The 27,896-nt window shown below is 37.4% G+C and overlaps 1 protein-coding gene across 1 annotated transcript in view; it reads left to right on the top strand.

Annotated features, from left to right (window-relative positions):
• Positions 1–27,896, top strand: part of HOMER1 (homer scaffold protein 1) — a 139,023-nt gene that overhangs the window by 29,067 nt on the left and 82,060 nt on the right. The gene's annotated exons all lie outside the window — the stretch shown is intronic.

The raw sequence follows: 27,896 nt of genomic DNA, 5'->3' as shown, positions 1-27,896 counted from the left end.
CCTTAAAATATTTTTCTTGAGAAGAAAGCATGATAGCTAAGAAATATTTAGTACTCTCAGGGAATAGCCAAATATATTTATTTTACTCAGGGAAAGCAAAACACACCTTCACTCAGTAATAGTGTTTTTTTGTTTTTTTTTTTTTTTACTTTTGGCACACTTCTAACAAGATTGGTTATCAGGTTTCTCAGCCCCCAGGAGACTGGGCAGGGAAAAGAGAATAGACTTTCGGAAGTGAGGTATAGATAATAGCAAGGAGAACAGCTGTTGATGGCCTCAGACAGGAAATAGTTTTTCATAACCTTGAGCAATGATGACATTGTAGCCTGGGAATCATACTAATGTGGGGTAGAAGGTCCCATACATTTTAAAAGAATTTCATTCACTTAACAGATATTGTATGCAGTCTTGCTGGTTGTTGGAGACAAAAGGTGAATAAAATGCACATGCCCCTGCCTTCATGGAGATTTCATTCTGGGGATGGGGCAGACCTTATGATTAATGTTTGCGAGGTATATCTTTTTCCATCCTCTTTTAACTTATAGGTGTCTTTATATTTAAAATGGTTTTTAAGGTGATCTTCAAAATGGTTTATTTTGTTGCTTCATATACAATCTGACAATTTCTGCCTTTTATTTTTTATTTTTTAAATTTAATTTTATTTTCTAAGAGACAGGGTCTTGCAGTGTTGCCTAGGCTGGACTTCAAATTCCTGAGCTCACCTCAACTTCCCAGGTAGCTGGGACTATAGGCAAATGCCATGGTACCTAGCTAATCTCTGCCTTTTAATTATGGGTGTTTAGATCATGTACATTTAATATGATTATTGATATGATTGGGTTTAAGTCTACCATCTTACATATATGTTCTGTTTGTTCTGTCTGTTCTTTATTCCTCTCCTTCTTTTCTCTTTTGCGTTACTTTAGATTGAGTATTTTTTATGATTTATTTCATCCTTTTGTTAGCTTACTAACTATACCTCTTCTTTTTAAATGATTCTTTAGGGTTTATAGTATACATCTTTAACTTATCACAGTCTACCTTTAAGTGATCCATTTTACTACTTCATATATAATAAGAACCTTACAATAATATAGTTTTATCCCCCTGCCTTTGTTATTGTTATATATTTAATTCTAATGTTATAAACCCCACTTTTTTTTTTGAGACAGAGTTGCTCTGTTGTCCAGGCTGGAGTGCAGTGGCATGATCTTGGCTCATTGCAACCTCTGCGTCCCAGGTTCAAGCGACTCTCCTGCCTCAGCCTCCTGAGTAGCTGGGATTACATGCACCTACCACCACACCCGGCTAATTTTGTATGTTTAGTAGAGACAGGGTTTTACCATGTTGGCCAGTCTGGTCTTGAACTCCTGACCTCAGGTGATCCACCCACCTCGGCCTCCCAGAGTGCTGGGGTTACAGGCGTGAGCCACCGTGCCCAGCCCCCCACCCCCCCTTTTTTTTTTTAAACCACTTTTGGTGCTCTTCATTCCTTTGAGTAGATCCAGATCTCTATATGGAATCATGTTCTTCTTCCTAAAACTTTTCTTTAACATTTTCTCATAGTCAGGTCCACTAATAATGAATTATTTCAGCTTTTGTATGTCTGAGAAAATCTTTGTTCCACTCTCCTGTTTTTATGAGTTTTTTTTTTTAAGGTAAAATTCACATAACATAAACCATTAACCATTTAAAAGTGCAATTCAGTGGCGTTTAGTGCATTCACAGTGTTATGTAACTATCACTTCTATGTAGTTCTAAGACATTTTCATTACCCTAAATTGACTTGGGTAAATTCTGGAAGATGAAAGATGTTTTTTGCTGGGTAGAAAATTGTTAGGTTGACAAGTTTTTTTTCTTTCTATACTTTATACATATTCTGTCTTCTGGTTTGCATTGTTTCCAATGAGAAGTCAACTGCCGTTCTTATCTTCATTTGTATGTAATGTGCTTCATACCCCAAGACTGCTTAAGGTTTCATCATTGGCTTTTAAGTGTTTAATTATGATGTCCCTTTGCCCTTGGCATAGTTTTCTTAATTTTTTTTGTGCTTGTGGTTTGTTGAGCTTCTCAGGTCCATGGCTTTATAGTAGTATCAGATTTGGACATTTTTTCAAGCAAAATTCTTAAAATAATTTATTTTGGAAACAGGTCTTGACCTGTTGCCCAGGCTGGAGTGCAGTGGCGTGATCACGGCTCACTGCAGCCTCAACCTCCGGGGCTCAAGCATTTCTTCCACCTCAGCCTCTTGAGTAGCTGGGACCACAGGTGTGAGCCACCATTCCCAGCTACTTTTTGTTTTTGTAATATTTTTTAGAGACAGGGTCTTGCCATGTTGCCCAGATGGTCTTGAACTCCTGGCCTCAAGATTCTCCCACCTCAGCCTCCAAAAGTTCTGGGATTACAGGTATGAGCTACCACACCTGGCCCAATTATTTTTAATCCTTCCCACTTTTGAGGACTTCAGTTGCATGCATGTTAGGCTGCTTGAAGTTATCCCACAGTAATCAATCACATTGGTACTATATATTTTTTTCAGTGTTTTTTTTCTGTGCTTCATTTTGGATAGTTTTGATTTCTGTCTCATCAAATTAACAGGTTTCCTTTTTTTTTCTGTAATGCCTTATCTGCTTTTTATTTCATCCAGACATATTTTCATCTCTAGAAAATTGATTTGGGGCTTTTTAATACATTCAAGTGTAACTGCTTATGTCTTTGTCTACCTTATTGAACATGTAGACTGTAGTTTTAATAACTATCTTAATGTTCTTGTCTACCTGTTCTATCATCTGTGTCATTTCTGGGTGTGTTTCTGTTGTTGAATTTCCTACTCATTATGGGTTATGTTTTACTTATCCACTGAATGTTAGATATTTAGGATTATATCTTATTTGGTGCTATTTTTGTATTCTATTCTTTTTTATTTCTTTGAGACAGGGTCTCACCCTTGTTGCCCAGGCTGGAGTGCACTGGTGCAGCCATGGCTCACTGCAGCCTCAACTTCCTGGACTCAAGTGGTCCTCCCACCTCAGCCTCCCAAGTAGCTGGGACTACATGTACACACCACCATGCCCAGCTAATTTTTTGTATTTTTAGTAGAGATGGGGTTTCACCATTTTGCCCAGGCTTGTCTTGAATTCCTGGGCTCAAGTGATCTGCCCGCCTTGGCCTCCCAAAATGCTGGGATTACAGGTATGAGCCACCGTGCCCAGACTTGTATTCTTTTAAATATTCTTGAGCTTTGTTCTGAGACTCAGTGAAGTTGATTGGAAACAGTATGATCTTTTCAAAGCTTACTTTTAAGCTGTGTTGTATGGGACCAGAGCAGCCTTTTACTGTACAGCTAAGTTTAGCTCACTACTGAGGAGATGCGTTTATGGAAACTTTACCCAGTGTCCCATGTCCTCTCCCTTCTGGCAGAATGTGATTCCTGGGGATTGTTCTACTTGCTCTTCCTAGTGGCTCTTCTCTGGACTTAGACTGTCTTGTCAAAGGTATGTACTGATCACTACTTAGCTGAAAACATGAGAGGAATCCTCTATAGATTTCGAGTGCTTTTTCTGTGCAGCTCACCTCTGTTCAGCTCCCTCCTCTTTAATACTCTGTCCTGCAAATTCTAGCTGCCTTACCTCTCCAAATTTTCAACTTTGTCTTAAACTCAGGGCTCTGTTATGGTTCCCTTCCCTATGCTGTGGTCTGGAGGTCTCTCCAGTGAATAAGCGAGAATATTTGTAGAGCAAGCTTGTTTCCTGCCTCTCAGAGATCACGGTGCCATGCTATTTATTGTGCAGTGTCTGAAAACTTGTTTTGTATATTTTGTCTAGTGTTTTAGTTATTTAAGGTGGAAGGATAGATCTGGTACTCCCATAAATGTCTGGGGGTAGACTCTTAAAATATCACAGATAAAAATAAAGTTGTAATTGTGACACGTGTCATGAGGAGAAATAACTGGTGCTATGAGAGTATTTATTTGGAGACTCTGAAAGTGCTGCCCAGTAATCATCCCATACCTAAGTGATGAAAGAAAAAGCAATTAAGAAGATGGAAAGTATGAATTGTAAATGTGTTTTAGATAGATCTGTATCATAAATGATTAGTAATCACTTATATAGACTATTGCTTTATGTGGGGCAAATAAAGCATTGTGATGGTTGAAAAGTATCTTTTTGTACTCCTGTTTCTTTGCATCTTTCTTTCATGACACATCACACATTGTAAGTTGATTATTTAGTAGTCTGTCTCCTCTCCCCACTAGACCATTGATTTGACAAGGCTAGGAACTATCTGGTTTACTTGCCATTGTGTCTAACACAAGACACAAGAGTAGACAGTCAATAAATAAATGTTGAAGGAATGAATAAGAAAATGAGACCATGTTTCATACTTGAGAGTTTTCAGTTATGAAAAGTTTGTTTGCATGAGCACAGTTAAAATTCTCAGTTTTTAGAAGGGCCTGGCCTAATCAAAGAAATAAAATATTTTCTAACATTTACATAAAGGTATAGTAACTTACATGGGCATATGGCTGTCTTGGAGTGAGAAAATACAATGTATTTTGCCAGCATGACAGTAACAGATTTATAATTTATGAGATTTTGAGTTGGTCATTGAGTTATTCAGAAGTAAAGAAGAAATTTAAGTTTAGTTTCTATTACCAGATACCATACTTTTCTTTGGCAGTAGTGAAAAGTTATGGGCTTTGGAGTTAGTCTTGGATTTTAATCCCAGAAATACCAATGCTAGCTGTGACCATTGACTAGTTATTTAAACTGCCCCCTCCTCCAAGTCTTGTTATTACTTTTTAAATCTACTTTTATATCTTAGAGTTGTTTGAAATGTAAATGAGACTATATATATAAGGTGTTTACGTGTAATAAGAATTCAACAAAATGTTTTTCTCCACCTTTTCCCCTACTTTTCAGGTGTTTTATTTTTGTAACAGTACTGCTGCTGCTTCTGTTGTTGTTTTATTCTTCTTTAATTTTTCTTTTCGTTTCTGATTCTCTCATTGAATTTCATTATTTTTTAATTCTTTTTGCTTCTGAAACAGTGCTATTTCTAAATGACATGTTGGTTTGCTATTTAGTGAAATGAGAAAAATAGACTTGCTACTCAACTACGCTTGTTACTTTTGAACAATTGCTATAACTTGTCCCATGACAGTAATTTGTTATTCTTGAGCTTTAATTTTCATCAGATTACACTGTAGTCGAAGATACCCAATTGGCAAACATATTGCCTAAAATTGCTTTAATAAATATAAAGTTCCTCTTATTAAGATTTTATGCCAGTTTTCAGTCATTCTATCACTATTAAACATTCTTAATAAAAAACACATACAATAGAATTTAGAATAATTCTAGGTGGCAGAGAGCTGATAGATTTTAACTGGATGATGGTTTGTATCATTATTATTGTATTAGTTTTCTATATCTACTATAAGAAATTACACAAACTTGGTGGCTTAAAACAACACACATTCATTCTCATATGGTTCTAGAGGTCAGAAGTATGAAAGCAGTTTAACTGGGCTGAAATCAAAGTGTCAGAAGCCCACACTCCTTTAGGAGGCTGTAAGGGACAATGGTTCCCTTGACTTTGTTAGCTTCTAGAACTGCATTCCCGGTTCATGGCGTCTCCCTTCATCTTCAAAGCCAGCACAGGGAATCTTCAAATCTGTGTCTTCCTTCATCATATCACCTTCTGTAGCTAAGTGTCCCTCTGCATCCCTCTTGTGAGGATAGTAGTTATGATTACATTTAGGGCCCACTTGGCTAATTCAGGGTAATCCCCCATCTCAAGATCCTTAACTTAATCACATCTGCAAAATCCCTTTTGCCAAATAAGGCAACATTCACAGCTTCTAGGTCTAGGTTTCTTTGGGGGCCATTATTCAGCCTTCTACACTCATTTGAAGGGGCTATCAATGAATTCAATTTTTCAAATGTTAGAGTGTTTTTTATGCAGTCCTACATTTAAAAGTCTGTCAGTTTATTGAAGTCTTCTGTTGATCTTCCCTCTTCTGTTTACGGTTTCACCCAGTGAAGTATGTTTTTCCTCCTGTGCCTGTGTCACAAATATTTAATTGTGATGATTCAGAAGAAAAAACCTACCTTATTGCATCATTTTCAAAGAAATAGTAAGTACTTTCTAGAATAGGCCATATTAAAATTTATTTTTACAGAATCTAGCTTTTTTTTTTTTTTTTGTCAGCGTCTCGCTCTGTCATCCAGGCTGGAGTGCAGTGGCACAATCTCAGCTCACTGCAACCTCCGTCTCCTGGGTTCAAGTGATTCTCTGGCCTCAGTCTCCCTTAAGTGGGATTACAGGCACCCACCATCATACCCAGCTAATTTTTGTATTTTTAGTAGATAACAGTATTTCACCATGTTGGTCAGGCTGGTCTTGAACTCCTGACCTCAGGTGATCTGCCTGCCTTAGCCTCCCAAAGTGCTAGGATTACAAGCATGAGCCATTGCGCCTGGCCTATGGTTGATTTTTGACAGATTGGAATTATTTTGAATGACATCTTAAGGCAACTTAAGGTCACTGCACAGAGTGTGAGTTAAAAATGATCCAGGTTGTTTGACAAACACTTTAGTATTTTATTTATTTATTTATGTATTTATTTATTTTGTATTTAAGTAGAGACGAGGTTTCACCATGTTGCCCAGACTGGTCTTGAACTCCTGAGCTCAGGCAATCCGCCTGCCTCGGCCTCCCAAAGTGCTAGGATTACAGGCATGAGCCACTGTGCCCGGCCTAGTATTTTATATCTAACTAAATTCTGAAGCTTTCTTTTGAACCATCCAGCAAAATTTTCATTGACCAATTTAAGTTTTGGCATGTTACAGACCCCTTTATCCTTCTATAATCTGAACACCACGCATAAAGGTATTATTTCTTATCAAGAGTTTCTGAAATTAGAGTAGAATAAGTGTTTCAATGCATGTAAGATTTGTTGGAGTTCTACAGCAAAGGCATATTGAAATCAGTACAGAACGGTAATAGAAAGAACTCTGATTTTGGAAACGGAAGATGTGGTTTCTAATCCCGACTCTTTAAATGCCTCATTGTAAGTATAAAAATGGTCTTGTTAAAATGCCATTTCTGCTTCCCAAGATTAATTATGAATACAATTGATAGTCCATGCAAAACTGAAAATAATAACTTATTGTACCAATGCAGACATTTTTAGAATTTTGTTATTCAGTCTGTGGCATACCTTTAGGTATGCCTTCATCATCTTCTATCTACTGACATTTCTTACCAAGGAAGGAGAAAATAAAATCAGGATAAAGATTGATTTAAAAAAAAACATCTTGTGAAGCATGCTTACAACTCCTGGCTAAACTTAGGTTTAGAATTTATCATGGACCTGTTTTCTATCTCCTCTTAGTTTTTATTGCAATTTAAAGGTGGTTGTACTGAAGCATCCATGTCATTGTCTTCTCTCAGATTTCAGGTATTGGCTCTCAAAAACTGTTAGACATTTCAGAAATTTCCCTAGACTCTTGTCCAAATGTGAACATTTTAAAATGACAATTGATTAGTGTATTGATTACTCTTTAAATGTTGGATAATCCGAGAACCTCCCTGTTCAATTTGAACAGATTGCTTTTTAGCAGAATGCTGCTGCCTTTGAAGTTTGTGATCTAAAAAAATCCATATCCAGCGGCCTCATATCCAGCCAACAGAAGGGATAGTGGCGGAGATAGAACTTGTGAATGAGAAAAGCTCAGCCCATGCTGGCCAAATTACCATAGAAAGAAAAAAATCTCTTCCTCTTATAGGAAGTAAATGGTAAATCTGAACAATGAGCTTAAAGACACTTATATTTAAAAGGTATGATTACTTTTACCCAGTAAAAGTAAGTTGTCCAATAAATAGTTTCTGGATTATGTCTAATTCTTAACGTCAGCTTGGAAGAAGACCTAGAAATACGAAAAATTACAGGTGAGGCTAGACTGCTGTGATGCTATGATATATATTGTTTTTTGTCCACAGTTCCTGGCTCATAACTTTCATATCCTTTGTTACAGACTCTATGATGTTATAATGTTGGGGTGCTTTAGCCTCAGAAGCAGGTCTCAGGAAACAGAATTTCTCTCCGACCTGTTTCTTGTCCTATTTTTACTTACCCAAGGCAGGACTCTGATCTGATTGTGAGTCAGAAGATCCTCATTTCAGAGAGGGTCCTGACCCATACTCTAGAGAAGGAGTGTGCACAGAAAGGCCAGAAAAATCTGAAGAGATAGGCCTCGTTGGGTTTTTTCAGTTTATTAGCATTAAATTATACCCTTTTTGTCTAATCACATTTTGACGTGGTTGTCGATGCTTCATTCATGGCTATCCAGTGAAGTCTCCATAAAAGGCCTAAGAGAACAGGGTTTGGGGAGCTTCTGGATAGCTAAATGTGTATGAAGGTTCCTGGAGGGCGGCATGCCTGGAGAGAGCCTGGAAGCTTCACACCCTTTCCCCCTACTTTGCCCTGTATATTTCTTCATCTGTATTCTTTTATATCCTTTATAATAAACTGGTAAACTGAAGTGTTTTCCTGAGTTCTATGAGCTATTCCAGCAAATTATTTGAACTCAAAGAGAGGGTTGTAGAACCCCAACTTAAAGCCAGTTTTTAAGAATTTCTGGAGACCCAGACTGGCAACGGGTGTCTAAAGAGAAGGCAGTTTTGGGGGACTGGGCTCTCAGCCTGTGCAGTCTGACACTATACTACCTCTAGGTAGATAGTGTCGAAATTAAATTAGAGGACACCCAGTTGGTGTCCACTGCAAAAGTGATTGCTTGTTGGTTGGTGGGGAGAAATCCCCCACATTTAGTCACAGAAGTCTTCTGTTTGTGTTAATTGTTGTGGTGTGAGGGAAAAAATAAACATGGCTTGAGTTGATGTTTTTTCCACTCAGAACTGTTTTCTTAGAACCCTTTCATTTTCATCATTTCAATTGGAAGAGATGTGGAAAGGAGGAGAGATGAGCAATGCCATCAATGCAGATGGTAGATTCCTGAGCAATGTTGATGACTGGATTCCTATTTATATAGTTTTTGGGGGCTTTCTGCTATTACTATTGTCAGGTATAATATTTCAGTAACAACGGTGAGAGAACTGTGAAGATCCTGGTACTAGCATCCAGAGTAAGTGACAAGTTATTGATACATCTTCATACTTGTCTCTTTACTGAATTTTATTGACAGAGTGGGATAGTACAAGCAACATAATTATGATTACTGTTAAGCACTTTTCAGGATACCTGAGTGTTTTCATGAGGTGTATATATGTGCACTGATAACACTTACCTTTTATCTGTATTTTGAAGACAGTTTGTGCTGTAGTACTTGATTGGAATTATAGTGTGGTTTGGAAGGCTCTGAAAACTTATCTTCAGTCATTACAATTACCCTAGTTCTTAAGTCTTCTTTCTGCACGGGAAAATAATCTGTATTTTGATAGAATGATCCCACTTCTATAACAGATTACAAAAAATGATAATAGTGTTAGCCTGTTGAGGCTTTGAGACTAGAAGTTGGTTATTCATTCCAAAGCATCTCATATTTGCTTTAGACATTGGCTAGATTTTATCACATGTGGTATTCTGAGAAGGGTGACAGAATATTTTGATAAAGTATGAAGTTCAAAAATACCTTCTGCTTTTCCCCTGCTGTTCTTGTCACCTGAATTTGTTTCTTTCAGGCAAAAAAAAAAAAAAAAAAAAAAAAACTAAGAATTTAATTTTTTCAGCATTTATTGAACACCTCACATGGGTCAGGCATGAGTTTGGTGACAGCGATGAACTGTCAGGTTTACATGATAAAATAATTATTCTCCCATTCAGTGACTCAGTATAAGATAAAGATACGGGCTCTAGAGCAAGACAGTATGCCAGCTCTATAATGTGTCATCTTGAGCAGTTACATACTGTCTGTATGCTTCAGGTTCCTCATCTTCAAAAGAGGGATAGTAATAACAACTTCATAAAGGCTGAGAGTTCAGTAATACAGGCACAGTGCTTAGAACAGTGTCTGACCACGTGTTAAGCTCTTTAAAATGTTAATTATAGCCAAAGAATGTACCACATACCCATTTTATAGGTTTAGGCCTATGTCTTCAGATTTAGGAGTAGCATATTTAAATTTCTGAGTTGGAATTGTGCAGCCTGTGGCTTCCCTCCTTTGGGACAAATGATGGAAGTTGTTGTTGAGTAATTTTAATTTGTGTGCTCAATTTATAAAAGGAAAATTGCTGAGATATCACATAATTCCAACTGCAGAAGGTTAGAAACTGTCATCAGCTTTTTTTCCTGTCACTATTACTTTTTTGACTCCATCAATAATGTTTAAGCTATTCAGTTTTCATTATGTTAGATCTGTAACCATTCAGTTTCTGCAGAGAATTTTTAATATTTTGTAAAACCAGGAACAAGGTAAAACAGGATAGTTGAAAACACATTGTTGAAAAGAAAAAGATGAATAGATGTAGTGGGAACCTGAGATGAGATCATCATGAGAGTAGAAAACAACCTGACTGAGTTTCTTGGCAAATGAGTGAGGAGTGTATTGAGTTGTAGTCTTGTTTGGGTGTAACAGCAAACAGATGATTTTTTTGCCTAGCACTGTCATTAAGATACTGAGTGATTTGATGATCCAATGGGAGTTTCTTTTATCAATCTGTTAAACAATTCAAAGGAGAACTTTAAATCTTAATTCAGTGAAGGCATCTTTTAGGGAATTGAGATAATCAGAAATTTGCTGTCTCACTATATTACTAATACAGGGAGAAAGAATTTAGTCTTAGAAAGTTTAGAAAGACCAGGAGCAGTGGCTCATGCCTGTAATCTCAGCTCTTTGGGAGGCCAAGGCAGGATGATCCCTTGAAGCCAGGAGTTCTAGATCAACCTGGGCAACAAAGTGAGATCCTGTCTCTATAAAAAATAAAAAATAAATTGGTTGGGCATGATGGTGCACATCTTTAGTCCCAGCTACTTGGGAGGCTGACTGGAGAGGATCACTTAGCCTAGGAGTTTGGGGCTGCAGTAAGCTATGAGCTATGAGCATGCTACTGCACTTCAGCCCAGGAGACAGACAGCCTATTTTTTTCTTTTTTAAAAAAGAAAATTTAGAATAGTTAACAGGCTCCAAAAACAAATACTTTTGCTATTTCTGCCAAAGTACCTACAAAACAGAAAAGAGTAAGTACATTTAGGATATACTGGTGATAGGATGGTGTCAAATTTTTTTAATGTTATGGTATAACTTAGAAATTTATATAAACTTTGCATTTTTCACTGTAGTCTAGCCATACCTAGTATTGGAATAAAGTTTTTAAAATTGTTGTCATGATGTTAAATTGTTGCAGGGTGATATGCTGTGCTCATGCTGCTGTTTGTAGTACCTTTGTAATTATTATTACTACTTCTGTCTCTTTTCTTAAGAAATAAGACTACTTCTTTTCAAATGTCTCAAAAGAGCACTCGATTGAGATTCTAGAACTCTTTCATATAATGAGAGGCTGTTTTTGATTAAGAAAGATTTAAGAGTAGGTATTACCACTTTGTCGAGACTCCAGGGCATGAATTTTGAAAGAACTGAAAATAACTGGTTCTTAAATGGTTGGATGAGGCAACTGAAATTGGAGTTCTAATATTAATATAATCCATTTGAATATTGTGGAAGGTCTGCCAAATACAAAGTCTTTAGTACAAAGGTGTCCAGTCTTTAGACTTCGCTGGGCCATATTGGAAGAGGAAGAATTGTCTTGGGCCACACATAAAATACACTAACACTAATGATAACTGAGGAACTTAAAAAAAAAAAAAATCACAGAAAGGTCTGATAATGTTTAAGGAAGTTTACAAATTTGTATTGGGCCACATTCAAAGCTGTTTGAGCTTCATGTGGTCCACAGGCCTGAGTTGGGCAAGCTTGCTTTAGGAGAATTGATACTTTTTCTGTTTATCATTTGGTTCAGCTATTCTTTATCTGTACTTGCTTAGTTAAATCATCATCTTTTATGCTGTGGTAGCTGGAGAACGAGTTAGGAATTTTTATCCAGCTTTAGATGATTGGCTTCCTTAAAGTTCATATTTATGGGATTCCTCAGGGCAAGCTTGCTGGTTCACAGTTAAAACTCTATTGGTAGTTAAAGCTTACTTGTGTAGGATAACTTGTGTGGGATAACTGCACTACAGAGAGAATTCTGAACAGACATAGTTGATGACAAAACTTGGATCAGTTGGAAATTTGTGGCTGATTTCTTTTGTAAGAAACATTTTCCAGATAAGAGTATCCCCAAATCTGTTTGCTAGATGAATCCAATATCACTGGGGCTATACTTTTATTTTAATTAAAAACACTTTTTTAGAGACAGAGTCTCACTCTGTTGCCCAGGCTGGAGTATAGTGGCACACTATGTTGCTCACTATAACCTCAAACTTTTGGGCTCAAGCAATCCTCCTGCCTCAGTCTCCTGAGTAGCTGGGACATAGGCATGCACCATCATGTCTGGCCAACTTTTTTTTTTTTTTTTGGAGAGTCTCACTTAGTGGTCCAGGTTGGTCTTAACTCCTGGGCTCAAGTGATTAAACTTCTGGCATCAAGTGATTCTCCTACTTCAGCCTCCCATTCCTGGGAATACAAGCATGAGCCACTACACCCGGTCTGGGGCTGTAATATTTTCAGTTGGCATTTACTTTGTTAAAAAATTTAAAGCATGTCATATTCAATAGAGTGCACAGATCTGCAGCTCTATGGATGTATTTATTTAAGACAATATTCTACTAGCTGTGTATTTAAAAGCAAGCAAATACATTGGATTAAAAAATTATTTGCGGCCGGGCGCGGTGGCTCAAACCTGTAATCCCAACACTTTGGGAGGCCGAGACGGGCGGATCACGAGGTCAGGAGATCGAGACCATCCTGGCTAACACGGTGAAACCCCGTCTCTACTAAAAACTACAAAAAACTAGCCGGGTGAGGTGGCGGCGCCTGTAGTCCCAGCTACCCGGGAGGCTGAGGCAGGAGAATGGCATGAAACCGGGAGGCGGAGCTTGCAGTGAGCTGAGATCCGGCCACAGCACTCCAGCCTGGGCGACAGAGCGAGACTCTGTCTCAAAAAAAAAAAAAAAAAAAAAAAAAATATTTGCTTAAAAAAACCATTTTTCTTAAAAGTATATGTTTACATAGAAAATTGAGATAAGAAAAAATAAGTCACTTGTAATTCCACCATCAAGAACTCTAAACATTTTGGTGTAAAAGCATTCATTCATTTATTATTATTTTCTGAATATATAATATGTGCCAGAAATTTGAGATGCTGAGGATACAGCAATGATTAGAATAGTCAAAATCCTTGCCTTTGAGGAGATTATACTTTACTTGGGGGAAAGGGACATTATATAAGATAGTATATTGTGTGTCAGATGGTGATAAGTACCATGGGGGAAAATAAAAGAAAGAAAGGGAAGAGGGAGTCCTGGAAGGGACTGTAATTTTTACATAGAATGACCAAGAATGGCTCTACTGAGAAGGTAACATTAGAGCCAAGACCTGGAGGAGAGGAAGAAACATACTGGGCAGACCTGAGGGAAAAGAGCACTTCAGGCAAAGGCCTTGACAGGGGCAGTGCCTGGCATGTTTGAGAAACATAAGGAAGGCCACTGTGACTGGAACAAAAGAGGGCAAAGGACAAATGAAGGTGGACAGGGAGGAGGGGATTGTGTCCTCTAGTTGCTCTCCCTCCTGGCTACACATGCGAATCACCTTAGAGGCTCTTAAAAACAACTGATGCTGAGCTCCCCACCCAGGCCACTGATTCGGGGTGTGGAAGCTGATTTCTAATGTGTAGCCAGGGTTGAGAAACACTGGCACAAGGCCTTTAGGCCATTTTTTTTTTTTTTGAGATGGAGTTTTACTCTTGTTCCCCAGTCTGGCGTGCAAATGGTGTGATCTCACTGCAAACTCTGCCTTCCAGGTTCAAGCAATTCTCCTGCCTCAGCTTCCTGAGTAGCTGGGATTACAGGCATATGCCACCATGCCCAGCTAATTTTTTGCATTTTTAGTAGAGATGGGGTTTCACCATGTTGGTCAGGCTGGTCTTGAACTCCTGACCTCAGGTGATCCGCCTGCCTCAGCCTCCCAGAGTGCTGGGATAGCATACGCATGAGCCACTGCTCCCGGCCTCCTTTAGGCCATTTTAAGGACTTTGTATTTTACTGTGAGTGAGATGGGAAGCCATTGGAGAGTTGTGAGGAATGATCTATCTGACTTATGTTTTATTATTTTAAAATTATATATTATTGAATGTTCCAGACATACAGAAAAGGACTCATCATCTGACCCGCTTTAATAGCCATCTGCATTTTCTCATGCTTACTTTATCCTGCCTCCCCACCCCACTTTTTTTTTCCTAGAGTATTTCAATGCTAGATTGAGTTTTTAGAAGGATCACTCTGGTGTCTATGTTGAGAGGAGGAGAGGCAGAGCAAGGGCTGAAGTAAGTGTATCCTCTGTGTATTTTTTTCTTAGGCTTTATAGATATGTTTTTGTACAGTATCCACTTATTTAAAAACTATCTTCTTTATTATATTGCACATTTTATGTCACTGGATATGCTACAACTTTGTTTTCTCATGGCTATATAGTGGCTTTTGATATGCATTGCCAAGGTGTTTTTCAGAAAGACTTTACTAATTTATACTCCCAACAGCTGCTTTGGAAAGTGTCAGGTTTCCTTAAGCTCTCACTAACATTGAATTTAGTCATTAAAAATGTTTTCTATTTTGACAGGTAAAAAAAGATAACTCATGGTTTTAATTTTAGTTATTTGATGTCCAGTGGTTTAATTCCATTTTCATCTGCGTTAAAAACTAGACTTTTATCATTTGCTAGCTGTGCGACTTTAAGTCACTCAGGAGCACTGTTTTCATACTATAAGATGGGTGTTGTGTATCTGCTTTACAGAATTTTCATGAATGTTCAGTAGAAGCATTTCGTATGCCCAGGTCTTCAAACCTTTGATCATGTTCTGCGGGGTCGGGGGGGGCGAGGAAATGCATCTTACATTGTGACAAGCATATATAAATATGTGGCTGAAAGTTTCTTGGAACAAGATATATGTCCTCAACAAGTATGATGCACTTCTGATATTTTGCATTTTCATTCACTTTTAAAAATACCCCTTTTGACCATTAAATTGATCATGATTCCCTGGATTGTGACCTGGGGTTTGAAAAACACTGTGGTAAGCTTGTCTTGTTAAGGTGCCCATTTATCTATAGGATTCCCTCTCTCAGGTAGCTCAGAAGTCAGTCTCCATCTACCACTAATATAATTCACTTTCAGGAAAGCTAAATAGGGAAAAGGCCTCCCACTTAGATTATTGTATTCCTGTATCATATTTTTGGTCAGTGAAAAATGTTAATTGCTTTTCACAGTCAGAAAATGTATTTGGGTTTATGTGATATCATGATGACTGGGTTGTATTAACACTACTTTTATGAAATAGAGCTAATGCATCCAAGCACAAACACCACATCACAACAGGGATTATATTAGCAAAACCCAAAATTGAGACATTAGCTGACAAAAATTGCAAGTAATGTGGGGCGAGGTAGCTTGTGTCCAGTGTCCCAGCGGGAGGCTGCGGTGAGAGGATCCCTTGAGCCCAGGAGTTCAAGTTAGGCCTGGGCAACATAACCCCATCTCTTAAAAATAATAATTAAAAAAAGCAAAGTATAAGTCACATTTAATTATATTTAATATAGCCCCTTTTCAACAGAAAAAAATAAATAATATGAAACCTGGATAATCTCGGGAAATTGAGACTGTATGACTACCATAAAATAACAGATGCTATTCATTGGTAGACTTATATAGCTAGATGACTTGAGGACCATGCAGAAAAGACTTAGCTGTAATTAGTACCTGTGACTAGACAAAACTTGATCAGATGAAAGAGTCACTTCCAAGTCTGAGGGATGTTGGAAAGAAAATTGCATAGAGAAAGAGAGTGGGAATTTACTGTTTGAAAAACACTCAGGAGTTTAACTTATTTGGCAATAGAACTGTGTTATTTTTGACCTTTGGTTTAACATTAAATATGTTTTGTGTAAATTGTTTTTTGATGCTGAGCCAGGAAAACATTTTAAGCAACTCTAAGTTAAAAGTTTGACTAACATGCATTTACTTACTCCTCCATTACCTCCACAGCTCACCCTTTCACAATGGAATAATTTAGAGGAGTATCAGAAACACTTTGGTATGAAAAAAGAAAAACTAAATTTTATACCAAAGGACCATAATTTACCTTTATGTGGTTCGAATTGGATATATGAGATGTGGTTTGAGTGCTGAATTTTAGACTCTGGCTTTTTCACTAGTGGAGCTAAAATAAGGTTTTAAACAGCTCAGAAATGAGTATAGCAATTTGTTGGGCTCAGATGGCCCAGAAATACATGAATAGCTGTTTAAGCTCACTAGTGGTCAGGGATATGCAAATTGAAACTACAGTGAAATACCATTTCATGTTCAAAATTGGCACAAATTAAAGATGTTACGTGGACATTACCAAATGTTAGGAGAGTGTAGTGTAAAACTAATGAGTGTAAATTGGTACAGGTGCTGTGACTTGTGCTAATACCCTATGACTAGGAATTCTGCTTTTAGTGTGTCTCTTGTGTGTGTGCACAAGAAAACGTACAGGAACATTGTAATGCTAGTTTGTAACAGTGCAAAAATGGGAACTACCTATATGTCTGTTGGTAAGGAACTGGCTACAGAAAATATTGTCTAGTCCAACATTCTCCACAAGAAATATGATGTGAACAACATGTTATTTGAAATTTAGTTTTAAGGTTCTAAAAAGGAAGTCAAAACCAATTTTTATATATTTTGACACAGTTTATCCAAAATGCTATCTTTTTTAAAGTGATTAATGTAAAAATTATATTACATTTTTAAAAAAATACTAAGTCTTTGAAATCCATTATGTATTTTGCATTTAGAGCACATCTCAATTTGAATGTTAAATGTTTATTGGAAATACTTGATCTGAATTTAAATTTCTATTGGAAAAAGTAGATTCACATACCCAGGTTGTTCCAGGTACTAATTACAGCTAAGTCTTTTCTGCATGGTCCTCAAGTCATTCAGTGTCTGAAAATACTTAAAAGCTTTTCAGACACTGAATTGAGTATCAGATAAAGTTTAAATGAACTCACTTTCTCAGTTACACCAGCTGAATTTCAAATGCTTAGTGGTCAGGTGGCTAGTGGCCACCATATTGGATAGTGTAATTCTAATCATAGCATGTATTGTTATGTGGCAGTTAAATGACCTAGACTGGGCATGGTGGCTTACACCTTTAATCCCAGCATTTTAGGAGGCTGAAAAATGGGAGGATTGCATGAGCCCAGGAGTTTGAGACCAGCATGAGTAACATAGTGAAACCCCATCTCTACAAACTAAAAAAAGCTGGATGTGGTGGTGCACGTGCATCTGCAGTCCCAGTGACTGTGGAGGCTAAGGCAGGAGGATCGCTTGAGCCTGAGAGGTCACGGGTAAAGTGAACTGTGATCGCTCCACTGCACTCCAGACTGGGCAATGGGGCAAAACCCTATCTCAAAAAAAAAAAAAAACCACCGGCCTGTGTTATATAAAGTAAAATGTAGCTGATTATTCAAATTTTGCTTTGTCAATAATAATTCCTAGAGAAGTGCTGTGACGTTTTATTGTTTGTTTTGAGCAATTTTAAATATTCACAATAATACAGGGAATACTATACACATATCCACTTTTCAGATTTCACAAATGTTAACATTTTGGTCAAGTATCTCCAGATCTTTCTCTTCAATCCTGAGTTTACTTATTAGAATATTTATTTGTTTAGATATTATATGGACTGAGTATCCACTCATTTAGTTTGTAGTAAGTATAAAAGAAAAGTGTACCTAAGAGTATTATGATTGTTTGATGAAGGTGATATTAGCACTTAAATGGCCTTTATAACAACATTTCATTAGTTTTTTTTTTTTTTTTAAGATGGAGTTTCACTCTTGTTGCCCAGGTTGGAATGCAATGGTGCAATCTCAGTTCACTGCAACTTCAGTCTTCCAGGTTCAAGCCATTCTCCTGCCTCATTCTCCCGAGTAGCTGGGATTACAGGCCCCTGCCACGACACCCAGCTGATTTTTTTATTTTTAGTAGAGACATGGTTTCACCATGTTGGTCAGGCTGGTCTTGACTTCAAGTGATCCGCCTGCCTCAGCCTCCCAAAGTGTATACAGGTCTGAGCCTCTGTGCCCAGTCTAATTCATTTGTTTTTAAAGTTTTTAAGGCTGGGTGCAGTGGCTCACATCTGTAATCCCAGCACGTTGGGAGGCCGAGGCAGGCAGATAACGAGATCAAGAGATCGAGATCGTCCTGGCCAACATGGTGAAACCCTATCTTTACTAAAAATACAAAAATTAGCTGAGCGTGGTAGTGCGCGCCTGTCATCCTACCTACTTGGGAGGCTGAGGCAGGAGAATCACTTGAACCCGGGGGGTGGAGGTTGCAGTGAGCCGAGATCGTGCCAATGCACTCCAGCCTGGTGACAGAGCGAGACTCTGTCTCAAAAATAAAGTTTTTAAGAACTGTATGTCTATTGGGAAATCACTTAGATTTTTAATAAAACACCGGGAGTTTAATCTATTTGGCAGTAGGTTAAATAGTACTACCTATATTAACAAGAATTAAACTCTAGTTATTAACAAGAGGTTACTTTCTTTAGATTTCCCAGGCATATACTGTCAGTTGTCAGAATTTAGCTTGAGTTAGTGGAAATCATATGGGAAGAGGAGAATATTTAAAGTCAAATAAAATGGAATGTACCATATCAATTCTAAATGTAATTTATTAATTATTATTATTATTTTTGAGACAGGATCTCCTCTTTTGGCCAGTGGCCATGACCTCAGCTCACTGCAGCCTGGACTTTCCTGGCTCAGGTGATTTCTCCTGCCTCAGCCTCTCAAGTAGCTGGGACCACAGGTGTACGCCACCATGCCTGGCTAATTTTTTGTAGAGATAGAGTTTCCCCATATTGCCCAGGCTGGTCTTGAACTCCTAGGCTCAGGCAATCTGCCTGTCTCAGCCTCCCAAAGTGCTGGGATTACAGGTGTGAGCCACCACACCCAGCCTAATAATGTAATTTTAAATGTGGTATATCAAGCATACTTTTTGATGTATTTTTAAACACTGACATTTTACCTGAAATGGATAGGGTTTTTAATGGGTGGCAAGGACTTGGCAGTTATTTAATACATAGCAAGCAAGTTTCTTTGAACATTGAAGATGTTGCTTAAATGTACATTGAATGAGGTTGCTTGATTTTTACTCTGAATTTCAGCATATTGCTTAATTTTTTATGGCTACTTATGAAAGTGCCCAAGAGTAAGTACTAAAATCTCTTAGTAACTAATACCATGGTCTGTAGATTATAAAAACTACTCTTAAAGTGAGAGATGACATATAAGAAATGTAAACAGTAGCTCACACCTGTAATCCCAGCACTTTGGGAGGCCAAGGCAAGCGGATCATGAGATCAGGAGATGGAGACCATTCTGGCTAACACAGTGAAACCCCGTCTCAACTGAAAAATACAAAAAATTAGCTGGGTGTGGTGGCAGGCGCCTATAGTCCCAGCTACTCGGGAGGCTGAGGCAGGAGAATAGTGTGAACCCAGGAGGCGGAGCTTGCAGTGAGCCGAGTTGGCGCCACTGCACTCCAGCCTAGGCGACAGAGGGAGACTTGGTCTCAAAAAAAAAAAAAAAAAAAAAAAAGTAAACAGTATTGTTACTCTTTAAGTGTGTTTTTATAATTTAAGAATCTTAATTTCCAAATGGAAATTTTAGATTTGTTATTTTCTTCAAATATGCCAGTTAAATAATGTCATGAAAGTATTTCTGATACTCAACTGTAATGCAAACATTTACTTTTTAAAACCTTTAATTTCAGTGTTCACTTAACAGATTAAAAGATCAAGGAATCCAGATCATACTTTTTTTTTTTCTTTTTAAAAGAGACAGGGTCTTGCTCTGTCACCCATCCTGGAATCAGTGGTACAATCATAGCTCGCTGCAGCCTCCCACTCCTGGGCTCAAATGATCCTCCTGCCTCAGCCTCTTGAGTGGCTGAGACTATAGGCATGTGCCACCACACCCAGCTAATTTTTAAATTTTTTGTAGAGGCAAGATCTTGCATGGGCTCAAGCAATCCTCCTGCTTTGGCCTCCCAGAGCACTAGGGCTACAGTGGTGAGCCACTGTGCCTGGCCAGATCATACCAAAAACAAACAAACAAACAAAAAAACCCAAAAATAACTCCTTCCAGAAGTCTTGATACCTCTATTACAGCAGGGTTACCTTACAATTTTGTATTTGCTACAGAGTAACTTCCAGGTTTTAAAAAACATGCACCTGCTATGTTTTTGGTTCATCACTAGATGGAGTTATTGCAGTATAACTATGTGTTGGGTAGCCATTAGTAAAAAAACCTTTGCGTTCTTCAAAGTTTGTATATGGTTTTTAAAAAAGAACATTGTATGTGTAAGCAATCAGCTTATTACACATATCATGGTATAGGAACATACAGTTGGTAGTATGTTAGATTATGCAGTCATAATCTCTGAGCAGCATCAAAACAGGTATCTTAATGAGATTTTTCTTAGGGTAGGTTGTATGTATGAGAAAGAGAGGGGGTGGTGAGATTTAAACCAGTTGTCTGATAATCGTGTAGAGTTTCAATTTATATTATTAAGTTGTACAGGATAATTCTTTCTAGGAAATTCCAGTGCTTGAGCTGCTGCAGCCAAAGTCATGCTATGCCACTTCATAGTGGCACTGAAACAATTCTCCAGCCATTGCCTATCAAGTTAAATGGTAATTAGTGTCCATCTATTCCTGGACTTGTCCTTGCCATTCTTATTTTGACCTGAATAAGTATTGTTCAGCTTCTCTTGCCACTTCAGTCACCCAAAGGCAAGCTGAGAGTAGAATGTTTTTTGTCTTACTTTCCTGTTCACTTCAAATCAAGGAGGATGTTTTTGTTGGGGATTGGATGTACCTTGAGCACCTGCAGACCTACAGTTAGGCATGTTTAGATTTCTGCTCCTCTCCTACTTTCCCTTATTCCTCTCAGTTGAGTTCCAACCTATTAAAATTGTCATTCTGTGATTCTTTGGCAGTGTTCAAAAATGGCCCCTAAAGCATTATTTCCCATTGTTAATTGTTATCTAAGTATAATTTCTTCACAGTGCCATTTTAGAAAGATATTTTAATACTTATACAAGGTTAAGAAAAATTAAACAATACTTAAAGGGTAAGAAAGAGAAGTAATTGCCCCTGTCTTATCCCTTCCTTCATTGAGCCCCATCCCCAGAGGCAACTACTTTTAAAAATTGTAATTTTTATTTCTTTTAGGGGTTGCTTCCGTAGCTCTAATAAGCTCTTATATTGCTATTTTTTTTTTTAATTAAAAGCTTTGGATTTTAAATCCTTATTGCAGAAAGTCAACTAGTGGTGAACTTTTGCCATTTCCACATTTCCCTTTCCATTTCTTCCTCTTCCCACCCATCTCAATGCAGTTATTCTTATACATTGCTCTGTTGGTTCTACAATTTTAAATGGGGACCCCAAAATCAAATTGTGTATACTGTGGAGTGGTGTTATGAAGTGAATGAATGACCAGTGTGTAGCTTGTATAGTTCTGAACTACCACCAATCAGTTATTGGGGGGGGGCATGTTATTGCAAAGTTTGTTGTAAATAAACCTCTTTCCTCAGTTTTCATTTGCATAGTTTTTTAAATGACAACTGTTTGAAACAATTAGCAAACTTATTATCATATAGAAGCCTGGAGATAAGCTGATTTGTTGGTTCAGTGACATCATCAAGGAACCAGAGTCTTTGTTTTTCCATATGCTATTATTAACAGAGAATGTTGGCTTTGTTCTCAGGTATGCGCCCCTCATAGCACTAAGGATTTCTTTAGGTCCTGATGTCACATGCAAACATACCGTTTCAGAGAATATTCCTTCTTACATGTGTACTGTCTGTGAGTGTACCTAGAAGTTTCTGGCAAACTTTTCTTGGTTATTTCTTGGAATTGTTTCAGAGGTCCATTCCTAACCCAACTTCTGGCAAGAATGGGATTGCCATGATTATCCTTAGTGAAGCTCACGGTCATATGGAAGAGGGTAGAGTATCTGAGGTTTGTTGGGGAGCAGCAAGGAAGAACAGTTGGTAGATAGTCAGCCAACAGGGTTTGCAGCAGAGTCAAATCCTCAGTGAAAAATATTACCAGCCTTATTTCTAGTACTTATTAGAATACTTAGAATACTTTCAGGCTAGTTTCTTTTGGAAAATTAAAAAGAAAGATAATTGGAAAAATAAAAAGAAAGATAATATTTGAAACAATAACCTTCCTTATAATCTCCTTTGCTACAGTAGTAGCCATTTGTACTTACATGTCTGAAAAGGACACTTCTAAGCTAGGCATTAAAGGTAGACTAGGATACACAATTTCCCTTCCTTTCCTTGAGTTTAATTGTATTTATTGGACCTATGCCTTTGCACTGTCTTGGGATGAAGATTTACTGATTAATCATACAATATTTGTGGAAGTATAGACTTCATTGGTAACTTTAAAACAGCATCATCATTGATTTTTAAAAATCAGAGCTATCCAAGTGATGAATATTAACTGTCTGCTTTTTTTCTAGACCTAGAACTTATGTATCTTTTGGAAAATAGTTTTCTGTTTTGCTCTAGTTTTTTATGATCCTCATTTCTTTCTTATTGCGCAGATGCCTGAGAGCTAAGTGTAGTAATTCTTTATGTCAGCTCTAGGGAGTTTGAGTAAGTCTTGTTTTTAAAATAAAATTCTGATTTTACTACTTTTTTTCTCAGGGTTATCTTAACATTATTCCAGTTTTCCACATCCATAGTAAGTTTTAGCATCCATCACTGTATGTAGTACTTTTACAGAGTTGTAGCTCAAGATGAAGAACTTGAGAATTATTGTTACACCAATTCCTAGAATTATTTTATGAATCAACAGAAAAATACTCCAGTAAGCTTTTCTTATATCAGTAAAGTAGTTTGAATTACTTATTGTTCTGGTTATTGATGTAAGAAGTTACTGAATAGATGGTGCTCTATGATTAAAGTGTGTATGTGTGTGTGTGTGTGTGTGTGTGTGTGGTTTTGCTGCTCTAAGCTAGTTTAAAGCATTTCAGAATTGTTGTGGTTTTCTGGTTTTTTTTTGTTTTTGAGGTGGAGTCTCACTCTGTCGCCCAGGCTAGGGTACAGGGATATGATCTTGGCTCTCTGCAACCTTTGCCTCCTGGGTTCAAGTGGTTCTCCTGCCTCAGCCTCCCGAATAGCTGGGATTACAGGCACGCTACACCATGCCTGGCTAATTTTTGTATTTTTAGTAGAGATGGGGTTTCACCATGTTGGCCAGTCTGGTCTCGAACTCCTGACCTCAAGTGGTGAACCCGCCTTGGCCTCCCAAACTGCTGGGATTACAGGCGTGAGCCACTGCACCCGTAGTGGATCTATTTGTCTTTAAAATTGATTTTTAGAGTGATTTTTTAGGAATAATTTTTAGTTTCTTAGAAGAGATACTTTGAGTGCTCTTAACAAGTACCCATTTAAGAAATAATACTGTAGTCATTACTGAATAAGGCTTGAATTTTATATTATAAATATAATTAGTAATACCAGTAAAAATGGTAAACTATCCATCTCAGTTGGTCTCACAGACCAACTTTCAGTGAGATATTTACCTCAGAATTGTCTTTTGATTTTGATTCTCATATTATAGCCATAAATATAAATCGTAGGAGATGTAAGTATATTACATGAAAGAGTTCTGAGGTCAAATAATTTGCCAGATGCTGAATTATTGGTTTTAGAGTGGCTTCTTTACTGCAGAACTTCTCAGAAACTTTAACATACTAATGTACATTATAAATGTTTTAGAATATAACGTAGTATTTGCGGAACTTATTTAAACATGGAACATTCATTTCTCAGACTGCTGTTCAATATAAATATACTTTGGGAAATGCTGGTATTTGATCCAGTTAGTATTTGTGTGAATTGTTGTAAAGAAAGTAGTGTCTAACCTTTATTTATGAGTGCTATGCAGTTTATGAAAAGATATTAGCTTTAATACCTGGACACTTGGAACAATCAGTTTCAAATGTATTACAGGTCTTTTTAAGAGATTAAGAGCTAGATTTTTAAGATAGCTTTTTAAGATTTCAGGTATATGTAAATCCCTTAAAGATTTTAGATACAGCTTGTCTACTGCTTCTTCTACAGCTTTTTTCTAAATGAAATTTATGGACATGCTTAGTGTTGAAACATACCCATCATAAAATCTGGTGATTCCCCAAACTCTGCATGCCAGCCTAGTTTTCTCTGAGCTCCAAACTAGTGTTTTTAAGTTCCTGACCCAAGAGTTCTACATCCAAACCCTGTAGGCATCTGAACTCCTTCAAAACTGACCTCATCTTCCCCTTCCACTTCCCCAGTCTTAGACTTTACTTTCTGTGTCCCATCCTTGCTAGTGGCACTGTCTTCTTTTCAGTTACCCAAACTAGAAACTCAGGAGACTCAGATTCCTTCTTTGTCTTATACATCAGGATTTCTCAACCTTGGCACAATTGAAAGTTCTTTGTTGCGGAAAGTTGTCTTGTGCATTGTAGATGTTTAGCAGCATCCCTGGATGCTACCCACTGGATGCCGACAGTAGTTTCCCTCATTGTGACAGCCAAAAATGTGTCCAGACATTGTGAAATGTCCCAAGGAACAAATCACCCCAGTTTGAGAACCACTGCCCTATATCCAGTCTATTACGTACCTACTGATACTACTTCCTAAATTTACCTTTAATCCCTTATCACATCTTCATCCTGTTCCCTAAACTCCCAACCTCTTTATTTCTTAATATTTGCAATCCTTTAGTAAGTTTTTGACTAGTCTCCCTGTGTCCAGTGTTTCTCTCCAATCCACCTTCTTTTTATTGCGGCCAAGTTTTGTGCATGTATATGACAAGGTCTGGCTCTGTCACACAAATTGGAGTGCGGTGTCATGATCTTGGCTCTCTGCAACCTCCGCCTCCCACCCCAGCCTCCCAAGTAGCTGGGACTACAGGTGTGCACCACCACACCAGACTAATTTTGGTTTTGTCATGTTGCCTAAGCTGGTCTTGAACTTGTGAGCTCAAGTGATCTGCCCAGCTTGGCCTCCCAAAGTGCTGGGATTACAGGCATGAGCCACCGCACGTGGCCCAGATTTATCTTTCTAAAATGCAAAGCTGAAGCCGCGCTAGGTGGCTTACTCCTGTAATCCTAGCAACTCGGGAGGCTGAGGTGAGAAGATTGCTTGTGGCCAAGAGTTCAAGACCAGCCTGGGCAATATAGTGAGAACCCATCTGCTCAAAAACAACAACAACAACAACAAAAACATAACTATTTCCTGCTTAGAATATCTCAATAGCTTTCAGTAGACACCCTCATGAACTGTCTTCTCTCTTTTTTCATTCTCTATTTTTTCATTCTAGCCTCATTCTTCAAAGGCACTCATACTTACCTGTACTAAGGTTCTTGCTACACAGTGTACTTAGCCCTCCTCTCACTGTGCAACAGTGTGTTTCAAACTCTGTTTAGGCATCTGTTTTCTATCATAGCTGTCAGTTACTTATTTTTAGAGAATCTATCATAGTGAAGAGGATTTTGCTTTTAACATATCCATCTTTTCTCACCAAATTGAATTTTTCAAAGGCAGGGACCATCTGGATCCTACATCTTGGCATATAATAGATATTCAATAAAAGTTTGAATCGTTTATTAGTATGCCCTGTCAGATGCAGTAACATCCTCATTACTTCTAGGAATTCTGTTCCCTGTATCTGTAGTGAAAATTATTTCCCTAGTCTTCATCATATAGACTTTGAAGCGCAGGCTTTTGACCACAGAAATCTTAAACTATAATTTTCTTTAAAAAACCAGCTATTCAGAAGAGAATTGAAGAAAGCTATGTACTTTGTTGATATTCAAATGTCATTTGCTTATAAGATAGCTAGTTTAAATATTTTTATTCTGAAAGGAAATTGTGTGGATTAATTAAATGTATGACTCAATATGAAATAGAAAGTCTTTACCATACTAAAAACATTGCATTTCCATTGAGTAAGGATTTGTTGATCGGTTGTAGAAAGCTTGCAAAAGCAATATTAATTGTCTTAATAACTAGTTTACTGTTTTAGAAAATATGTTTATTAGAACACATTCCTATAATCACCAACTTGTGTTATTTAGGTGAATTTAGGAAATTTAACCCCTATCAAATGAAAACAAAAAAATCAAGTAATCGAGTTAGTAAAGAATAGTGTCCTACCTCCCTTCCTTATGTGCCTTAATAGAGTTGTGTATGATTAGATATCTCTGTGACTTGTAAGTAACCACTCTCAGCCTGATCAACAGTGCTTTTACCTCAGACTTTAATTAGAAGGTGAAAAAAGAAAAATAGGGGTTACAGGGCTTTTGGAAGATAACCCAAGCTTATAGCACCAGCCTCACTGAAAATCAGTGGTTGAGGATGGGGAAAGAGGGAATGAATAAGGCCTATTCCCAATTCAGAGTTCATTATCCTGGTACAGTGCTTTGCCAGATTGTTAATAATTATTAAATGAATCCATATATAATGGCAGTTAAACAAGAAGTAATGGCTCTACTTCATAATTTAGGGAGTGGCACAAAATGTATCACTTTCTTTTAAGAGAGATTCTTTAATAAGAAAAGTTGTATAGGAGGTTTCCAGAAATAAAACTAGGAAAGAGCCAGATTACCTACAGGGAAGGTACCTCCCTTTCACACAACTCTCTAAGGGTTGAAATGGATATAGGGAGTCATCCAACCTCTTATTAACCTTAAGAGCCATTTTGCTGTGGACTCATATTTGCCTTGCCTGTTTTTCTAATTTTTCTCCTCTCCATATTTACCCTTCCTTTCTTCAAATTTATAATTTTAAAATTAATTTACTTAATATTAAATATTACCAATTAACATTTTCTTTATGACCTTGAACTGCTTTAGAAAAGAAATATGTGTAGTGAAATGAAAGAGATGAGTTTTATTTGGGCTCTTAAAAAAAAAAAGGCACTGCTTCCAAGATAATTTTTACTCAAAACTTGGAAATTTTTGAATTATGGTGCTTCCATATATATAGATCATCTCATGCTTGTTCATACTGTAAAGAATTCTGTAATGATATTTTAAGTAAGTATTTTTTTATTAGTTTTTGTTCTTTGTAATTTTAAAAATCTTTGTATCTTTAGTGCCCTGCTTGATCTAAGTAAGAGATATTTGTGGTTTCAGCAACTTTGTTTTCCATAGACTTTTAAGTATAGTAGATATTATAGTGAATGTATGTTTTCCCAGTAAGTTCTTTACCTATTCCCAGGTTATTCTGGGCTTTAGATGGGTAAAATATGTTTACATGGGTTTCAAATGTGGTTTTAAGTGGATAAAAATATTAACCTTGTAAGGGTCAAACATAAGATACTTGTATTTTAGCAGAGCATAGTTTATTCTCATTATTGACGTCTTCCATGAAGGTGCCAGCAACACTAAGTTAGCAAATACTGTACTGAACCATTGCTCTTAGGGAAAAATACTGTGTCATGTTCCCACAAGCCTCTGCTCATGACATTTTCGTCAACTAATCAGTACATAACCATGTTTTATATGTGTTTCTATTTAAAGACATCTTGCTTAATATATATTATTAATGCATTAACATTGAACTGATGGCCAACAGCACTGTAACTCATGCCTCAGT

This window comes from Piliocolobus tephrosceles, chromosome 4, assembly GCF_002776525.5.
Source record: "Piliocolobus tephrosceles isolate RC106 chromosome 4, ASM277652v3, whole genome shotgun sequence".
In the NCBI taxonomy this organism is placed as follows: domain Eukaryota; kingdom Metazoa; phylum Chordata; class Mammalia; order Primates; family Cercopithecidae; genus Piliocolobus; species Piliocolobus tephrosceles.
The sequence above is the reverse complement of the archived record's forward strand: the minus strand, read 5'-3'. Positions and strand labels throughout refer to the sequence as shown.